This window comes from Lissotriton helveticus, chromosome 4_1 (assembly GCF_964261635.1).
Source record: "Lissotriton helveticus chromosome 4_1, aLisHel1.1, whole genome shotgun sequence".
NCBI lineage: Eukaryota > Metazoa > Chordata > Amphibia > Caudata > Salamandridae > Lissotriton > Lissotriton helveticus.
Window position 1 is genome coordinate 1,999,594,821 of NC_136063.1, and position 18,168 is coordinate 1,999,612,988.

The window sequence follows — 18,168 nt, forward strand, 5'->3', positions numbered from 1 at the left end:
TGTGTTGTCGACGCACTTATTATAAGAATCAGACTAAGTTAGTGGATTTATATGCGAAAAGTGAAAGGGAAAATAATTGTGAATGGAAGGATTTTGCAACATACTTGATGGTAGAAAATTGTTTTGATTTGGGATTGGATCAACGTGTGTGTACTTATTGTTGTAACAAATTAAATCAAAACCGGATGCCTGCTAGAGCGGTTCATAATAATCTGGAATTGGTTGAGATTCCTTCTGAATTGAAGGATTTAAATACTTATGAATCTATTTTGATTCAAAGTATCCATCCCTTTCAGGCTATTGTAAGAATAGAGCCAAAGACAGGGAAATTGCCTCCATCAGATTTACAGAGAGGATTAAAGGGAAGAGTTGTTTATTTGCCTCTAGATTTGAAGAAAAACATTAATTCAATTGGAGTAGAAAAAGTGGAAGAGGAACCTCTGGTTATCTTAGTTAAAGGGGTTCCGACAAAGAGTAAGAAAATATGGCAAGATTTAGTGGATGTTAGGAAAGTCAAAAAAGCAACATTGTATTTGAAAAAAAGCAATAAGTACTATAAGAATGTATATGTTGCAGAAGAGGAAGTAAGTGAAGAAGAGGATAGTGATTTGTGTGGTGGTCAAATTGAGAAAGTAGAACCCTCTAAAAGTGAAGAAATATATGAACATTATAGTGTTCATCCTTTGCATTCCAAGGAAGTCATGGGGAATGCTAGTGAGTTGTTTCAAATGAAACAAGCCAAAGGGAGTCCAATTAGTGTTTGGGAGGAAAGTTTGGAAGCTCGGTGTTTCCCACAGCTATTTCCAACAGGTCAAGGAGGAAGATATGATGAGCGACCTCATCAAATTCCTGCTTCTGAATACCGGACTTTACGATTGTATGCAGAAGATCCAAGGTTTCGACAATGCATTCCGTATTTGTTTCATCTCCTGTTTGAAAGCGATCTGTCTGGACTGTCATATGCAGTGAACCACATCTTGAAAAGTGGTATACAGATGAAAAACATCTCGGCAAGTGACTTTATGGATAAAGTCAATGTGCAAGACAGTATTTTGGATTCTCACCTGATTAATCTCATGCCGTGTCAGCGTGGTACTAATGAGTACTGGTACCGTCGTCATGGTGATTTAAAATGTATGCTGAGGAACTTAGGAACTCCCACATGGTTCCTCACTCTCAGCTGTGCCGAGTATGGCTGGGAAGACTTACTTGAATTTCTACGAGAGGCAAATGGAAACATTGAAAATATCGAATTCAAGACACCCGGAGAACTGTGCTCTTTGGATCCAGTGAATGTATGCAGGTACTTCAATCATAGATTTGAAGCTATGATGTCTTTCATCATGAACAAGAAAAATCCACCTCTTGGAGAGGTGTTGGATTTCTTCTGGAGAAAGGAGTACCAAGCAAGAGGTGCTCCTCATATACATATGCTGCTGTGGATCAAGGATGCACCTAAATTTGGAACAGATCCAGAAGACTTAGTGATGAGTTTCATGGAACAGTATTCTACATATGCTGTTCCAAACGCAAAGGAAGAGAAAAGCCTAATAGAACAAGTTTTACGCTTCCAAAGCCATCGTTGTGGAAAGTACGGTCGTTGTAAATTCAGAAACAAGGACAAGTTCTAAACCAAATGTCGTTTCGCCTTTCCACGACCGGTTATTTCTAAAGGAAGAGTGAACAGTTTGATGTCTTCGCTGCGACATAATGTGATGAAGAAATCACCTAAAAACACATACAATTTGAAAAGGAACGAAGAGTCCAAGTACATCAACGACTACAACCCAGTGATTTTGTCCATGTGGAATGCTAACATGGATATACAGTTTGTGGCTGATAACTGTATGGCTGTGGCTCGGTATGTGACATCTTACATCACCAAAAAAGAAAAGACAGAATTGAAGGATATGTGGGAGGACATTTCCCATGAAAAGAGCCTCAGTAAGAAGTTGTACAGTTTCAGTCTGAAGATGTTGTCACATCGAGAAATCGGAGCTTACGAATGTTCTAACCGGTTATCTTCAGCAAGTCTCTATGCCAAATCCAGGAGTATCGTTTGGGCGAGTCTTGGTCTTGCTGCAACGCGTAATCGAGTTCTGAAACCTGTGCGGGAAATTGAGTATTTGGCGGAAAAGGAGCCAAACAGTACCGATATTTTGAAGACCAACATGTTGGATACATATTATCCAAATAGAAGCAGTCACCTCGAGAATGTTTGTCTGTATGAGGTTCTACAAATTTACATATTCAAGAGGAACATCAAAGAAGATATTGATAAAGGAGTGTATGCTGTAATTGGAAGTGAGGGATGTCTCGTCAAGCAAAGAAAATGCCACTTGGTAAACCATCGAAAATTGAGTGGCGAATCTCCTGAAAAAAAAGAGTTTTTCTATTTAGCACTTTTGCAACTTTTCAAGCCTTGGCGTGCAGAAGAGGAACTGCTTGGAGATTTCCTCTGTTACGAAGACTCTTTCAATGCTGCCAAGGAGACCATAGAATGTCCTGTTTTTCCCAAATATCTAGAAATGTTGAATGCGGAAATCGAGCAGGAAGCAACGATTGCAGCCGAGATTGCTAGAGACAGTTCTCAGGACAGTCAGAGTTCTGTTTCATTGAGTCAGGATCCACTAGGAGGACCAGTTATCGAAAATGAAGCTGCCACTGCCATGATTGAAGTGGAAAGAGCCATGGCACATGCTCAGGAGGATGCGGTTAACTTAGAAGACTTGGAAAGACAACTCAACGTTGAGCAGAGGAAAATATATGACGAAGTTACCAACCAAATTGATCATGGATTAAGTCATGAGAAGAAAGAGTGCTCATGTACGTCGTTGAAGCCTGTCCGACTGTACGTGAGTGGAGAAGCGGGAACTGGAAAAAGTTTCCTCATTAAAGCAATTTCATGTTATTTGCAGAAAAGGACTGAGTCATCGCTGTCTTGTGTTGTCACCGCTCCAACTGGACTGGCAGCATATAACATTAAAGGGATTACTTTACATCGTTTACTGATGCTGCCAGTGGAGCATGACAACAAATTACAATATCACAAGCTATCTGGAGATGCTTGTTGTGAAGTTTCAAGAATCTTGAGGAAAATGAAACTTCTTATCATTGACGAAGTAAGCATGGTTTCCAATGTCATGCTTGCCTTTGTGCATTTGAGAATGCAAGAAGTTCTCAAAACAGAGTATGATGTGTTATTTGGTGGCAAACACATCATTGTTTTCGGAGATCTTCTGCAGCTGACACCAGTGAAAGGGCAACCTGTGTTCAAAATGCTCACGCATGAAGATACCAGGAAGTGCCTAGGCAGCATTGGCAACGTCAATATATGGTTAAACTTCAATTATGCTGAACTGCATGAAAATATGCGTCAGGCGAAGGATGAAGTTTACAAGACTATTCTACAAGATGTTAGAATTGGAAAAGTGACGAGCATGGGAAAGAAGCTTTACATGCACGATTACTGTCAAATTTATATCCAGAACAAGATGTTGTGCCTGAGAATATTTTTCAGAAAATTACTGAGAAGAAATCTGGAATATGTTTGATGCCAACTCTTGCAGAATGTGCCAAATTCAACAACAAAATGTTGCATTTAGAAAAGCAAGAGATTGTGAAACTGGAAGCTATTGACAGAGTAGAGCATATGGGATCAACAATTATTTTGTCTGAGAATCTGAAAACAAAATTGGATTCATTAGAGAAGAGTATATCTAAAACTGCAGGTTTTGAAAAAACTCTGAATGTGTGCTTGAACTGCCGTATAATTTTAAGAAGGAATTTACATGTTGAAAGAGGTCTGGTAAATGGATCAATGGGTAATGTGGTTGATTTTGTGAAATACAGAAATAGAGATGGAATTGAATTTTTAAAAATTAAATTTGATGGCATTGAGGAAGTACAGCTAATTGGTCGTTGTTCTGCTAGATTTTTGCTTGTAAAAGACTTATATGTTCGCCGTAAGCAGTTTCCTGTTTGCTTGGCATATGCGGTGACAATCCATAAATCGCAAGGTTTAAGTGTAGACAGTGCATTGGTGAATATTGGCAGTTCTGTGTTTAAGGAGGGTATGGCATATGTGGCATTGTCACGAGTTAGAACTTTATCGGGATTATACTTGATTGAGTGTGATGTCACAAACATTTGTGCGGATCTAGATTGTGTTAAGGAATACAATAGGTTAAGAAGAGAGTATGCGCCACATTTGCCTTAATATCCTTTGTTTGAGAAACGTGTGGTAGGCCGGAAACGAAGAAATGTGACCAATACTAGGGAGGTTGTAGCAAAAAGACGAAAAGTCGATGAACCTGAAATTATAAGCAGAAACAAAAAGGATTCTGTTGAAGATGTTGTTGGTTTTCAATTTGAAAACAGTTCTGGTGTCAACTGCTATGCTAATGTAGTGGTTAATGTTTTGTTTTCTCTAGAAAATGTAAAAGAAGAGATTGTGGTCAATTCTGATCAAAGATTTTGCAGTTTGTTAAATTCTGTCTTAGAAAAATGTAGCACTGATAGAACAAACATAGAAAGTGTGTCTGAAATTCGAAATCTGTTAGACAGATGTTCAGGCCAAACACAATTCTCTCAAAATATTCAGCAAGATTGTCAGGAGTTTTTAATGTATATCCTTGATGTATTGCATGCTGAAGGTGTAGATGTAGATCAGCTGTTTGGGCTTTCTTATCAATGGCAGCATGACTGCGAGAACTGTATGGTATCAAGTACTACTAGTGTAGACTCAGAAAGATTTATATATTTAACTTTGCCAGACAGTAAATCAGTCTCCTTTAATAAGCTAGTAAAAGCAGCTGATCACAACATGGAGTGTAGCCAATGTAAATCTGAAATGATGTCCACATTATTTATACAAACATATGGCCAGTATGTCATTTTAATGTTCCAACGATGTAGGCCTGATGGAACAAAATTGACAACTTTAATTAAAAATGTTGTGGCTTCGCAGTTGTCAATATCAGGAAGGACTTTTGTAACTGCAGCAATTATATATCATGACGGTCCTTCAATAACATCAGGACATTACACAGCTTATTTAAAGTCTAGAAATGGCTGGTCATTCTGCAATGATTCTGTTTTAATTTTCAAAAAAAAATTGCCGTATGACCTTAAAAACTCTTACCTGGTGTTTTTAAAACCAAAATTTTAGGGAAAGAATCTTGGGATGTGCTCTGAGGAATTTCAAGAAGTTCTAATGGCTCCTACACGATTTGGCCTTGAGGATAAGTGTAGTTCAGAGACATAACTTCTAACCATAAGACTGGACGTCATGGAGAAATAAGTGCACTTTGAATGAGTTCAGAAAAACTATTTCTTTTTATAAGCTAATTGAATTGAGTAGAGGGAATGTAAGTCTGCAATGCTGTCTACTGTTTTACATTGCTTTGTGATTAAAAGTGATGTAGAGAATTAAATAATTGTAGTAGTCATAGAGGTAGTGTAAGTCTGCTTCATAGTAAGCAGTATCAGTGTCATAGGAAATGTAGAACATGACTGAGGAAGAAGGGGAAGATATTACTAGTCCAGGATTGTGAAAATGATCTTCAACATTTTAATTCTGAAAGTTGCGGAAATGCCAAATGACGGGATTGGCTTACAAGAAATCCAAGAGTTATAAATGGCTCTGACAAGATTTGGCCTTGTGGAAACTTGTGGTAGAGAGCAAGAAGTCATTTATTGTATGTAACATGTTTTTCAAAACGATGGAGGTTTTCTTTCAGAAAGTGGCGGGCTGAAAGTAATAACAGCACAACAGAGTGTAAGCTGTTCATAGGACATCCTCTGACGTCATGGAAAGTAAGTTAACTTTAAGGAGTGAAATTTGATACATTCTGAGAACAGCAAAAATAAACCATTTAACATGTATAATTAATTCTGTACTGTTTCCATTTATGATGTACATTTAGAACTGTGTAGGAGGGATGGAGAAGGAGAGGCTTCTGTAAGTGTCAAAGTTCTTGCAGACAGTGCTCATATTCTACGTAGTCTTTCATATGATAGACTACATTTCCACAATGAGATACCTAAGCAAAGGAAACACAGGTCATATGATTGTGGAATGAGCAAAACAATGTGCATGTTTTTCAATTATATTACCTGTGTTTCCTAACATTACACACCACATTGTGTAGATGAGGTTTAGGCCTGTTCCTGGAGACAGAGGAGGTCTGACATTTGTTCAAGAGTGCAGTGGACATTAATCACTTCGTTGGTAGGCCTCCACATGTATTATGTCCTCTGTTCTCTTCAAACAACTCGAAATTTCATTTGGAACCCTGAGTAGGTCTCACCTCAAACAAACCTCTGGATAGGACACATCTTATTGGCATCCTGAAGCAATCATTTAAAATGTTAGTGTCTTGCGACACTTTTCTGAGACAACAGCAGTGCAAAAGATGCACCATGTTTTAAGATAGGCCTCACTTCATCTATATCAAGATACTGTTAGTTTAAAATGTATATCTTTAGGACTGTGTAGGGGGCCTGGAGAAGCAGAAGCTTATGTCAGTGTCAAAGTTGTTGAAAAACTGTTTGTCCTTCAATCTTTCCCCTTGTCTTTTGTAATTTTTAAATACATGTTTTAATATTTTTCAAATGTCTGTTCTCTCTTTCACAGATTGAAAGTATAAAAACAAAAAGTGAGTAATTTAACGACAATTATAAGGTAAATGTTTTGTATTCTTTTCGTTACATTTCTATCACATTCACCTACTATTAGTTCCACAGCTTTATTTCTTTAACCCTCAGTTTCCTGCCTTTGCTACTTTCCTCATTCCTTTCTCTTTTACCTACTTACTCAACTCCTTCCACTCCTTTTCTCAGTCCCTCTCTTCTCATAGTTCCTCACTCTTGTTCACTCACTCCGTCTCTATTACTCTTAGTGTCTTTGACTGATCACTTTTTCACTACTTGTTCATAATGCTTTCTCTGTGTAGTTGAAGCACTCTAAGGGGCATATTATGAACACAGCCAATAAAATTATTGCTGTTTTTATTGGCAGAAAACTGGTGCAAAAGTGGTTTTAGCTGCAGTTTTCTGCCGCAAAAGCGGCTTTGGTGACATATTTCTGCCGATAAAAGCTGCAAAACTTTTATTGCCTATGTTGATGATATGGCTCTATGTTATTTACATTTCTTTGCTGTTTCAATTAATCTTTTTCTGTTATTTTTTGTTTTCTGTTTTCTATTTTTTCTCTCTGTTATTCCCCATGTTTTAATCTTATTTTGAACATTCACTCACATTCTCCAAGAAACTCTTCTTTGTTATTGTTCTACTCTCTTTTTTTTCTTTCACTTCCTTATCTATTTTGTTTTCCACAATTATACCCTCTTCCGTCTTTTCTTCGGTAAATAGATCTATTAAACAGTATCTCTGGTTTACTCCCTATAGCTGTCTTTCTTTTAACATCACTCTCTGTTTACTTTCCTTATACTTATTCTTCTTTTTTTTTTTTTTTTTTTTTTTTTTGATTCGCTCCCGGTTCGCGAACCGGGAAGCGAACTGGGAGCGAACTAAAAGAAATAGAGCTTGCTAGAGTGCTAAACATTCTAGCAATTTTTTTTGAAAGGGGAGGTAGTTCTGAAAATAACTTTTTTTTATGTTTTTGTTGTTTTATATATTTTTTTTTTTTTGAACATTTTTTGTTTTTTTTGTATTTTTTGAACAATTTTATATTTTTTTTGTTTTTTTTGGGGGGGGAAACAACAAAAAACAGGCATTGAAAAGGGCTCAACAGGAGCAAAAAAAAAATTACTGTGTGGGGCGGTTAGGGCAATTATGATTGTTGTAAGCTAGGTTTATTGAATTGATACTCATGTTGCCACATGATATCAATGCACCGCAGTGCAGACAAGTAAACTTCATATGCCCAAAATTATCCTGGATGTTTGGCACGGTTTCCCGTGCCTCTGCTGCTGTCAAAGAAATCAACGAAGTTGACCTGGCCACAGGAGTTGCTGTTGGGTTCTGTTCCATGTCTCTTATTTCCGCCCGGCTGTAATTGAGTGGATGCCACCTGCTCATGTGCCTATGCATGGTATAGTTCCCATAGCTATACTTTTTATCAGTCCCTCTTGATAATTTTTCTTTGCAAATGAGGCAGGTGACATACCTCGCATTCACTTTTTTCTGGCCTGGAGGCATTGAAAAAAACTGCCAAATGAAACTGGCTTTCCTATGGGAAACCCGGGGCATCTCTTCCAAGAACTGTGGTCCTTCTCTCTCCTCTTCCTCTATTTCTTCCTCTTCCTCCTCTGTGTTGGTGATGACCTGGGGAGGTGGTCCTCTCTTCCCATGAGGAGGTGGTGGTGGTGGTGGGGGTCCACCAGCTGAAGCTACCATTGAAGCCATTGCTCTAGTATGAAATAAGGTCTTCCTCTCACAAAGATGAAAGTCAGAGTGAGGAAAGAAGGAGGGGTTTTCATCATTTGGGAAAAACAATAGTTCTAAACCAATGAAAAGTGTTATTTTTAGGTCACCTGACCTAGCCTTACATGATTATGAAACCAAAAGTTAAATGAACCAATGAAAAGTTTTATTAACAAGTCACATGACCTCTCACGCTTATGTTACGCGCTGCGGAACGCGCCCCGGATCGCTTCCGGGTCGCTGCGCTTTGCGCCTCGGTTCGCGTACCGGAGCACTTCTGGGTGCGCTAACGCAGCGCGTCATAAGACGCATTACGCGACAACGTGATACGTCGCGCTTCCGCGACGCGTCACGATGTTGATTTCTAACGCGGCAGTTGCACTAACGGAACGTTTACCGGTTCGCGGACCAGGTCGCGGCATCAAATTGAGCTAACGGAAAGCTTCCCGGTTCGCGAACCGGGAGCAAAACAAAAAAAATATTTAAAAAAAATTTATTAATAAACATATAAAATATATTTTTGGATTTAAAGAAGAATACATTTTACAGCTATAGATATTAGCTTTTAAAAAACCAATGAAATTCACTGAAAAAACCATAGGTTATAGACCATATATAGTTAGGAATTAGCATTTACAAAACCTTGAAAATTCACTGAAAAAACCATAGGTTATAGACCATATATAGTTAGGAATTAGCATTTACAAAACCTTGAAAATTCACTGAAAAAACCATAGGTTATAGACCATATATAGTTAGGAATTAGCATTTAAAAAACCTTATTTTACTCACACAAAACCATTGAAATTCCATATATAGTTAGTTGTACTAACTATATATCGCGCACCCGCAATCCACTGCTGATCATGTCACATATTACATCATTCATGACATGGTCAGTGACATCACTGATGACATCACTGATGACATCTCAAATGACATCACTGATGACATCACTGATGACATCTCAAATATAGTATCTTTAACTACATATGTTTTAAGCTAGTAAATGTGAGTATTGATGTAAATAAGTGAGTATATGTGAGAGTGAGAGATTGGAATAGTTCCTGTATAAATAAGTATGTGTTTCTATAAGTGATTGTTTAAGAGAGCAAGTATGTGTACGTTTCTGTAGAAGTAAGTGTAGTGGTGTGTGTATAGCTGTATATGCAAGTAAATGGATGTTTTAAAGTTTATTTGAATGTGTGAGTATGTGTGTAAGTAACTCTATGGATGAGTGTCGGTGTGTAACAGGATGTATAGGTGTGTGAGTACATATGATGAGTGAGTACATGTATGAGTGACTATATAGAACTGTTGGTGAATGAGTGGATGTATATGTAGATTTTGGAATTACTGATTAGGTTGTTGTAACTGGTATTGGTATCTCCATTGTTTTGAAATTTTTAGTTTCTATTTTTCAAGGTGTGTATCAAAGGTAATGTCTCACAGAGAGGAGGTCTGCCACTCTTTCACAAGGATGATGTCATCAGTGATGTCATTTGGGATGTCATCAGTGATGTCACTGACCATGTCATGAGTGATGTGATATGTGACGTCATCATCAGTGCATTGCGGACGTGCGAGTTATAGTTAGCTGAAGTAACTATAACGGGGGAAATTCAATGATTTTGTCTAGCTAACTATAACATATGTGAAACATATGTTTTTTTTGTGAATTTCTAAGGTTTTTTTAAATGCTAATTCTTAACTATAACGTGGGTGAAACCTACGTTTTTTTCAGTGAATTTCCAAGGTTTTTTAAATGATAATTCCTAACTATAACGTGACTAAAACCTATGGTTTTTTCTGTGAATTTCAGAGGTTTTGTAAATGATAATTTTTAAATGTATACATTGTTATTTGTTTTATACTAATTTCCTACATTATTTTAAAGTATTTATTTTTAGATATTTTATTTTTTAAATTACATTACATATTTTTAATATAAATTGAAAAAAACGTTTTTAAAAATATTGAAATTTGTATATATTTTTTTATTTTATATTTTTTTAATTTATATATATTTTATATAGCAGTCAATGATATCCTATGGAAGGAAATTCAAGTTACTGGTAAGTACAGTTACATTTACTTTTCAGTAATAGTAGTGAGCTGAAAGATGCAGCACTGAGGTCTCTCCTGATAACAGGTGAGTAAATCGGAATTCATAGTTCGGCTGATTTTAAAGGAATTTTTTAAAGTTCCAAAACTTCACACTTGAAACCAGTCAATGTTAGCCTAAGGAAGGAAATTCAAGTTACTGTAAGTATGGTTAGAATTACTTTTCAGGATCAGTAGTGCGCTGAAAGATGCAGCACTGACGTCTCTCGTGATAACAGGTGAGTAAATCGGAATTCGTAGTTCCGCTGATTTTAGAGGAATATTGTGCTCAATAGTGAAGGAAGTGGGCGGGGTCTGAGGTGACATGTGTGCAAATACGCCCTGTGGCGCGTTTTAGGTTGGGGAATTAATTCCTCTTCAATCCTGAGGTCCCCGTTGAGCAAACTAGCCCACCAGGTACCTCTAGTATGCGCCAGGGAGCTGCGTTGCAGAGTGGTGTTCAGAGGGCACGTCCCCTTTTTACAACACTTTGCAATGCAGCTCCGTGGCGCTTACTGGAGGTACCTGTTGGGCTAGTTGGCCCCAAGGGGACCTATGGATTGAAGAGGAATTAATTCTCCAACTTAAAATGCGCCACAGGGCATGTTTGCACACATGTCACCTCAGACCCCGCCCCCTTAACTGCATGCTAATTGGCTGTCAACACTTCAAACCAGGAAATGTTGGCAGCCATCTTGTGCCTTGGTAGAACCGAGGCACAAGAAAAGAGAAAAACAAACATGCGAAACACAAAAAGGGGCAGGGTAGAAACACCCTGATCCCCTAGGCCTGCTCAGGGGTCCCACAAGGACCCTTTGGCCCTCTAAAATGTTTACTTTTTTTTTAAATCGCGGGATGCGCAGAGAATCCACGCTTCGTTATTATTTAGCCCCCGGGTGGGCCATGTCCCGGGGGCAAGCTTTATATTGTAATGGGGGGCCCCCAGCCCGGGAACTGCCACCACCTGGGGCATTTTTGTCAAAAATATTTGTAGGGGGTTCATGGCCCCCCCGCAGCCTCCCCGGGGCTTGTAATTTTTACAAAATAAAGAAACCTGTGTGGGGGGCTTGAACACTCCCCACACGCCCCGGGGACTGCCAGCATCCGGGGGCTCCTAATATTAAAATTGGAGGGTCTGTGACGTACCCCCTAGCCCCGGCGACCACCATCCCCTGGGGTTTTGTAAATGTTGGGAGTGGGGCCGTGCACCCCCCTCCGTGAGCCCTCGATGGCCCTGGGGACCACCACCCCCAGGGCCAGCTCCTGCAGTGTCCCGGGGTGCCCACCCCCGGGACACTACAGTTTGCTAAGGCAGAGAGGGAGCCTCGTGGCTCCTGCCCTGCCATAGCAAACTCTGCTTTGGATTTTGAAAGAGAGAGCCTGCTCTCTGTTCCAAAAACCAAAGTCGATTGCTTTTCCACATGGGGAGCTGCATCTTAGCAGTTCCCCGTGTGGAAAAGCGATACCGCCTCCCGCAGGAGGCTGGGAGCCTGGTAGGACCGTGGAGGGATTGGGGACCCTCCCACGGTCCACAACGAAGAGGACCAGCTCCGGGGCTACAAGTGGCCTGGGAGGGGGGCCACGAGGCCCCCCTCCCCTTATAAAAAAACTAAAGAAAAGAGGCAGGCCGGCTCCGGGGGATGGGGTCTCTGGGCCATAAAGGGCTAAGGAGGGAGGCCACGCAGCACCCCTACAAAAATATTTTAAAAAACAATTGCCAGGAATAGGGGGATGGGGTCCCTGGGGCCAGAAGTGGTCTGGGAGGGTGGACATGCGGCCCCCCCTCCGAAATTATAAATCACATTTTTTTTTTTTATTAAGAGAAAGGCCGGCCCCGCGGGATAGAGTTCTTGCAGGCCCCATGGGGATTGGGTCCCCGGGGCGATTATGGCCTCTGAGGGGGGGCCACGTGGCCCCCTTCCCGAATTTGACATTTAAAAAAATTAATCAGGGGGCAGGCCCTGGGGGATGGGGTCCCTAGGGCCGGAAAATTAGAAAAAGAAGGGGCGCTACACAGCCCTTCTTCTTTTTCCCGCTAAAGCAGCGATATTTTTATCACACTATTAGCAAGCTGTCACTGACAGCAGTTAGTGACAGCTTATAGGCGATAGCTAAAGGTTTGGGGCTTGCTTTGCATGTCAGCGAGGACATGCAAAGTGGGCATACCCAAACTGTTAGCGATTGAGAACAGTCGCTAACAAAGCTATCGCCTATTAGCAAGGCAGGCGAAGCGATGAAAAAATATCATGCTAAGCGCGATTATCGCTAGAATCTAAGGCCTGCTAAAAAGTTGACTACCTGTATAGTCAATGGGGTGTGGATTATCACATTAAGCCCCCATTGGCATTAATGCGATAATATCGCTGGTTTCCAGCGATATTCACGCATTGAGCCGCTCTCGCCGGATATTTTATCGCATTGGAGATAAACGTTGCTAATAGCATGATATCTCTGCGATAATATCCGGCGATAGGCAGCGATAAAAAAAATGCGCTAAGCGCATTTAGCGATAAATATCGCTACTCCTCGCTAATATGCCCCACAGAGATTACAAAGAGATTTATCTCCACCAAACAAGGGTCCTTCCTCTTAACTGTATGAAGTAAGTCCTTCTTTGTTTGGTGGAGATGTTCTCATATTGCTTGGCATGAAGAGTGCTTCACCACATTGAGCGAGAAACTTACTGGGGGGGGCCTCTTCTGAAGCTGTCCATCATCCTAGCAAATCTTGGGGAGACCTTTGCATACTACTAAGGTGGGTGCATTAAAACAGACAAAGCTTCCAAAGAATTATTGGGAGAGGGGGGCTGTGATACATAAACATTATTTCGCTGCCGAAATGTAAATTGTTTTGCAAGCCCTTTGCAAGCCCTCTACAACCTATTGCCAGCATGTACTTGTACTAAAGAATGCCCAGGAGCTATAATTACACAATGAGGCAAAAATCATTGCATTGTCTTATTTTACAAAGTGACAGTGTACTTCTACCTAGGAGTGGGCCTGGTGTTATTATGAGTTTTGTGAACATCACATATATTGGCCTTTACGAAGACCAGGCTTATCTTGTTTTTCCTACATTTACACCCTGTCACAGTTTTCAGCCACAATCAAACAATAGTATTATTATTATTATGAAATGTATAATGCGCTCAGTTACCCAGGGGCATCTCATGATGCCACAATGTTTGTGTGCCAGGATCTCTAAAAGTGTTTTCCATCCCATTATCAAGGCTTGTGCATGTTAATGATCTTTTCATATCGAAAAAATTGAAAGGTTCAGAAAGAAAATTATTTTAACATAAAAAAACACAAGCAGAGATATTTGCATATTATGGTCTTTTATCATTACATTAGCAAAAATTACAGGAAGTCTGCAAGAAAGTTGTACTCTCAAATTGAAGTGTAGCACACTGGAGCAATCCCCACACATGCATGCGCACATGCATACCCACACACACAATTCTCTAATCTTGTTCACTTACCAGATGTTGGGACCTGTCAGATTAAAGAGCTATTCATCATGCACCACCTGATGTGATCTTAAGAGGTTAACTCAGTAAAGTGGTACAAATATACTCAGCCCCTGCAAATTTAAATGCTAGAATTGGGCCTACTGATTGAACCACCCACACTAGTAGCCTCTCAAACCAGTCTCAGGGCTGCCACTGCAGGGCCTGTATGTGCAGTTTACTGCCATTTCAACTTGGCATTTGAAACACTTTGCCATGCCTTAAATGCCTCTGTAATTACAAATAAGCCGCCACTAAAATAGGCCTTAGGTAGCCCATAGGGCAGGGTGCTGTGCAAGTTAAAAGTAGGACATGTCCTCTCTAGTTTTACATGTTCAGGTAGTGACAAACAGCTATCTTCATGTTTCACATCTGTGAGGCCTACTCATGTCATTGGCTAGCACTGGGAATTCCTTAAAATACCTCAAAGCTGTAATTTCTTATTAGAAAGGAGTAGCTGAATTATGTGTCATATCTTTGGAATGGTAATGATAAATCCTCATCAGTTGGATTTAACATTACTATTTTATAATTTTAGAAATGTACATTTCTCTACCCTAAACTTTGCTCTGTGTGTCTGTCTCTGATGCCTGTCTTGGGTGGTGACAGCTCTAGATACCGCCAAACACAGGAATGTTAGGTGTGTCTGTGTACTCATTTGTATTCTGATGGCTCTTGCATCGGCAGCAAGGGAGGGAGGGTGTGACACTTACACCTGATTAAGCAGTGCCCTGTCCCCACACAAAGCGTGGATTACCTACAGATAGTCGGTAACAAGGGCTTCTGTGTCTAAAATTGGACTGTCAGAAGAACTGCTGTGCTACATCAAGGACTTACACTCTGCTGAACTGCTGACGTAGCAGGCCAGCTTTCCTCTTGTTCTGCCCTCCTGCATTCTGACCATGCTGAGGAGAGCTCTGCTTTTCACCAAAGTGATCTACAGTAGCTTGTTGGCTTGTCTCCTGTTGCTTGAAACTCATGGCTATCAGTAAACCCTGGGTGGAGTTCGCAGAGTTCCACTATGTGGAGCTACGCAAAGTGCAAAAAAAAATCCATCGCACTACGCGGAGCTCCGCAAGCAGCGGAGTTCCATAGAAAAATGACGTTTGCGGTGATTGCACAGTGAGGATGCTTGTCCGCACTGTGCAATCATTGCGAACGGCCCTGCGCACAGTGCAAGCGTTTCCTTCTTTCTCTTTTCTACCGCTCAAGTAGACTTTTACTCAAGCGGCAGTTTTCTCAATGCGTACAAGCAGTTTCTCATCGCGAGCATATGCAACCACTCGCAATGAGAAACCTGACCACTCCGCGTTGAGAAATGTCACAGGGATATTTATTTTCCACTCTTGCGCTGCCAACTTGATGTTGACGATTGCGAATGAGGAAAAATCTTGCTCGGAGATTGATTGTCCTAGCTCGCCAACTTGACGTTGGTGAACACGAGCGAGGAAAAAAACTCCGCTCCGCTGCACCAAGGAGAGTTTTTGGAAACTCTGCGAGCTCTGCATAACGTGGAGTGCGGGAAGGGATTGACTTCACCGCCCAAGCTTACTATCAGTCACTAGCCCTGCTCCGGTGCCTGGTTTACAAAAAGTGGACCCAGATACTTGCACCAGTGTAAATTGACGCATCTTCAGTCTGCGTGTAGCAGAACCAGTGCATCAACCCTGTAGAGGGAGTAAAATCAGAGCAACACACTCAGAGTGGCTGCATTACATTCCGGATCGCTTTAGAATTAACACATCAGCACTACTGCATTTAGAAGACAAATGCATCGCCCGTTCAGTTGGATTAACCCAGCACATTTCTGGAACCGCCGCACTCGGACCCGGCAGTTCACTCAATGGACCCAAAGCATCGCCTCCACTGTATGAAGAAATTCTACACATCACATTAACTGCAGGCTCGACATCGACTCATTGCTTGTCTGCACCCCTCATCTCGCTGTTGTGACCAGGATCAAGGTATTCTGTTTACTAGACTTGTGTGACTCCTGTCTTTTGACTGCAGTACATCACTGTCAGTTTTAACTGTTTACTTTGCCCTGGTCGAGCGTAACCAGATAACCCCCATAGATGCTTATTGCTTCTAAGTGCTATAACTACTTTTATAATTGATAACTCAACTTCTACCTATTGGATTTTTTTCATTTTGGTCCTGATTAATTCATAAAATATTCGTCTATTTCCCTAATCCAGGCCGGAGTCTTTTCATAATGTTTTCATTATTTCACAGTGCCTCTTTAGATATGCCTAAGTGCTCTGTGCCAAGCTACCAGAGGGTGAGCACAGGTAATCTTTTAGTGTGTATCTGATTTTCCCTGACTAGAGGAGTGGTCCCTACTTGGAAAGGGTGCATACCTTTGCCAACAGTGACACAGAGCGAAGGGATGCAGTTTGAGAAAACAATATAGTGGTGAATATATTGTACAGACAACGCAATGCTACCAAGGTAGGGATGATACACAAGGGTTAGAGGTTTTGCCCTGAGGTCCAGTAAAGACCCTTTCAGACTTCACAGCAAAATATTCAGCTTGCTTCACAAAATCATACTGCAGGTTGTTTACAGAGACAAGCCAATGAAGGGTGTTAATAAAAATACTGTATTAAGGAACAGTTCAACTTTCAATCCATCTGGGACAAACCTCTGAATACGCAGTCCTAAATGACATACTGAAGTTGACACAAAACTCCCTACAGAAGCATCATCTGAGCTGAAAGACAGGTCATTTGCGCTCTATCAGAGGGTAATCCTAGTTCTATTAAACTAGCCAATAAGAGCAGGCAGTAGTTATCCTGTCCACAGAAGACTATAGACAGGAATGTCTGCATCTACTAGCTGATACAAAGAGTTGCAGAACTATTTCTCATGAATTCACAGAGGGTCTCACTCAGTGGGCACAGATTATTGTCTGTGAGAAATTAGAATCCTGGATAAAGAGGGTGTGAGCCCTTCTCACGCAACAGCCACAATCCTCATTAGGGTGAAACACAAATGTCACTAAATTAACCCATGCTTAACCCTCTTTCGGCTTAGCACAAAAGCAGTCAGGCCTAACTTGGAGGCAATACGTATTTATGCACAACACAAATGTAACAGAGGGATAAATAAATGCCTAGTAAAGTGCACTACTTGTGCCCAGAACCTGTAAAGTAAATGCCAATAGTGAACCTGCAACACTAATTGTACCACCCACTTCGGTAGCCCTCTAAGCATGACTCAGGCTTACTATTGCAGGGCCTTTATGTACAGTTTTACAATGCCACAACGACCTAGCAAGATAAACCTCTTGCCATGACTAAACCTTCCATTTTTAATACGTATAAGTCCCCCTAAGGTAGGCTCTGTATGAACTACAGGGCAGGGTACAAAGTATTTAAAGGGCAGGACAGGTAATGTTATGTTTTATATGTATTGGTAGTAAAAAACTGCCCATTTCGTATTACACTATTGCAAGGTCTTTCACTCCTGTAGGATAACATTTTGATTACCTTATTACATCTTTTAAGTTTAAGTCTCAATTGTAAAGAGTTAGTTTCATGTTTGGTGATACTGGACTGACTATTTGAAATCACAACTTATGATGAAGTTGGATTTTAAATTACAGTTTGCCTAATGGCACTTTTTAGTAAACTGTTTGACTTGTTTGCATTTACAAACTTTAGCCATGTTGTGCTGTCTCTGTTCAGTCTGTGTTGGGTGACATCTGGGCTTTATGTATTCCTTCAGACAGCCACACAAATGGAAGCTTAGGTTTGTCTAATATATCTTCCTGGGAGAATGGGAGGGAGGAGCAGGGCACAGCCTCACACTTACACATGAATTGGCTGCCAAGTGGTGCATCCAAGTACTGGAACCTTGTAAGAGAGGCTTTAGGTGTTTATATATCCAGAACCCACACATCCTCATCAGAGCCAGTGCATCTTCACCTGTGCATGAGTAGGAATAGGAACCAGTGCATCCTCATCCTTGTGTGGAGTGGATACAGCACATCACCTCAGAACCAGCACATCACCTTTGGAATTGATGCATATCCTACTGTGGAAGAAGCAGCTCTGCACTGCAATTGGTTCCAGTGATGCGCACTCAGAGCCTACACATCGCTGCAGTTGTGTGTAGAAAATAAAAGCATCTCGTTATTGCGTGGCTTGACACCGGCCCACCCCTTC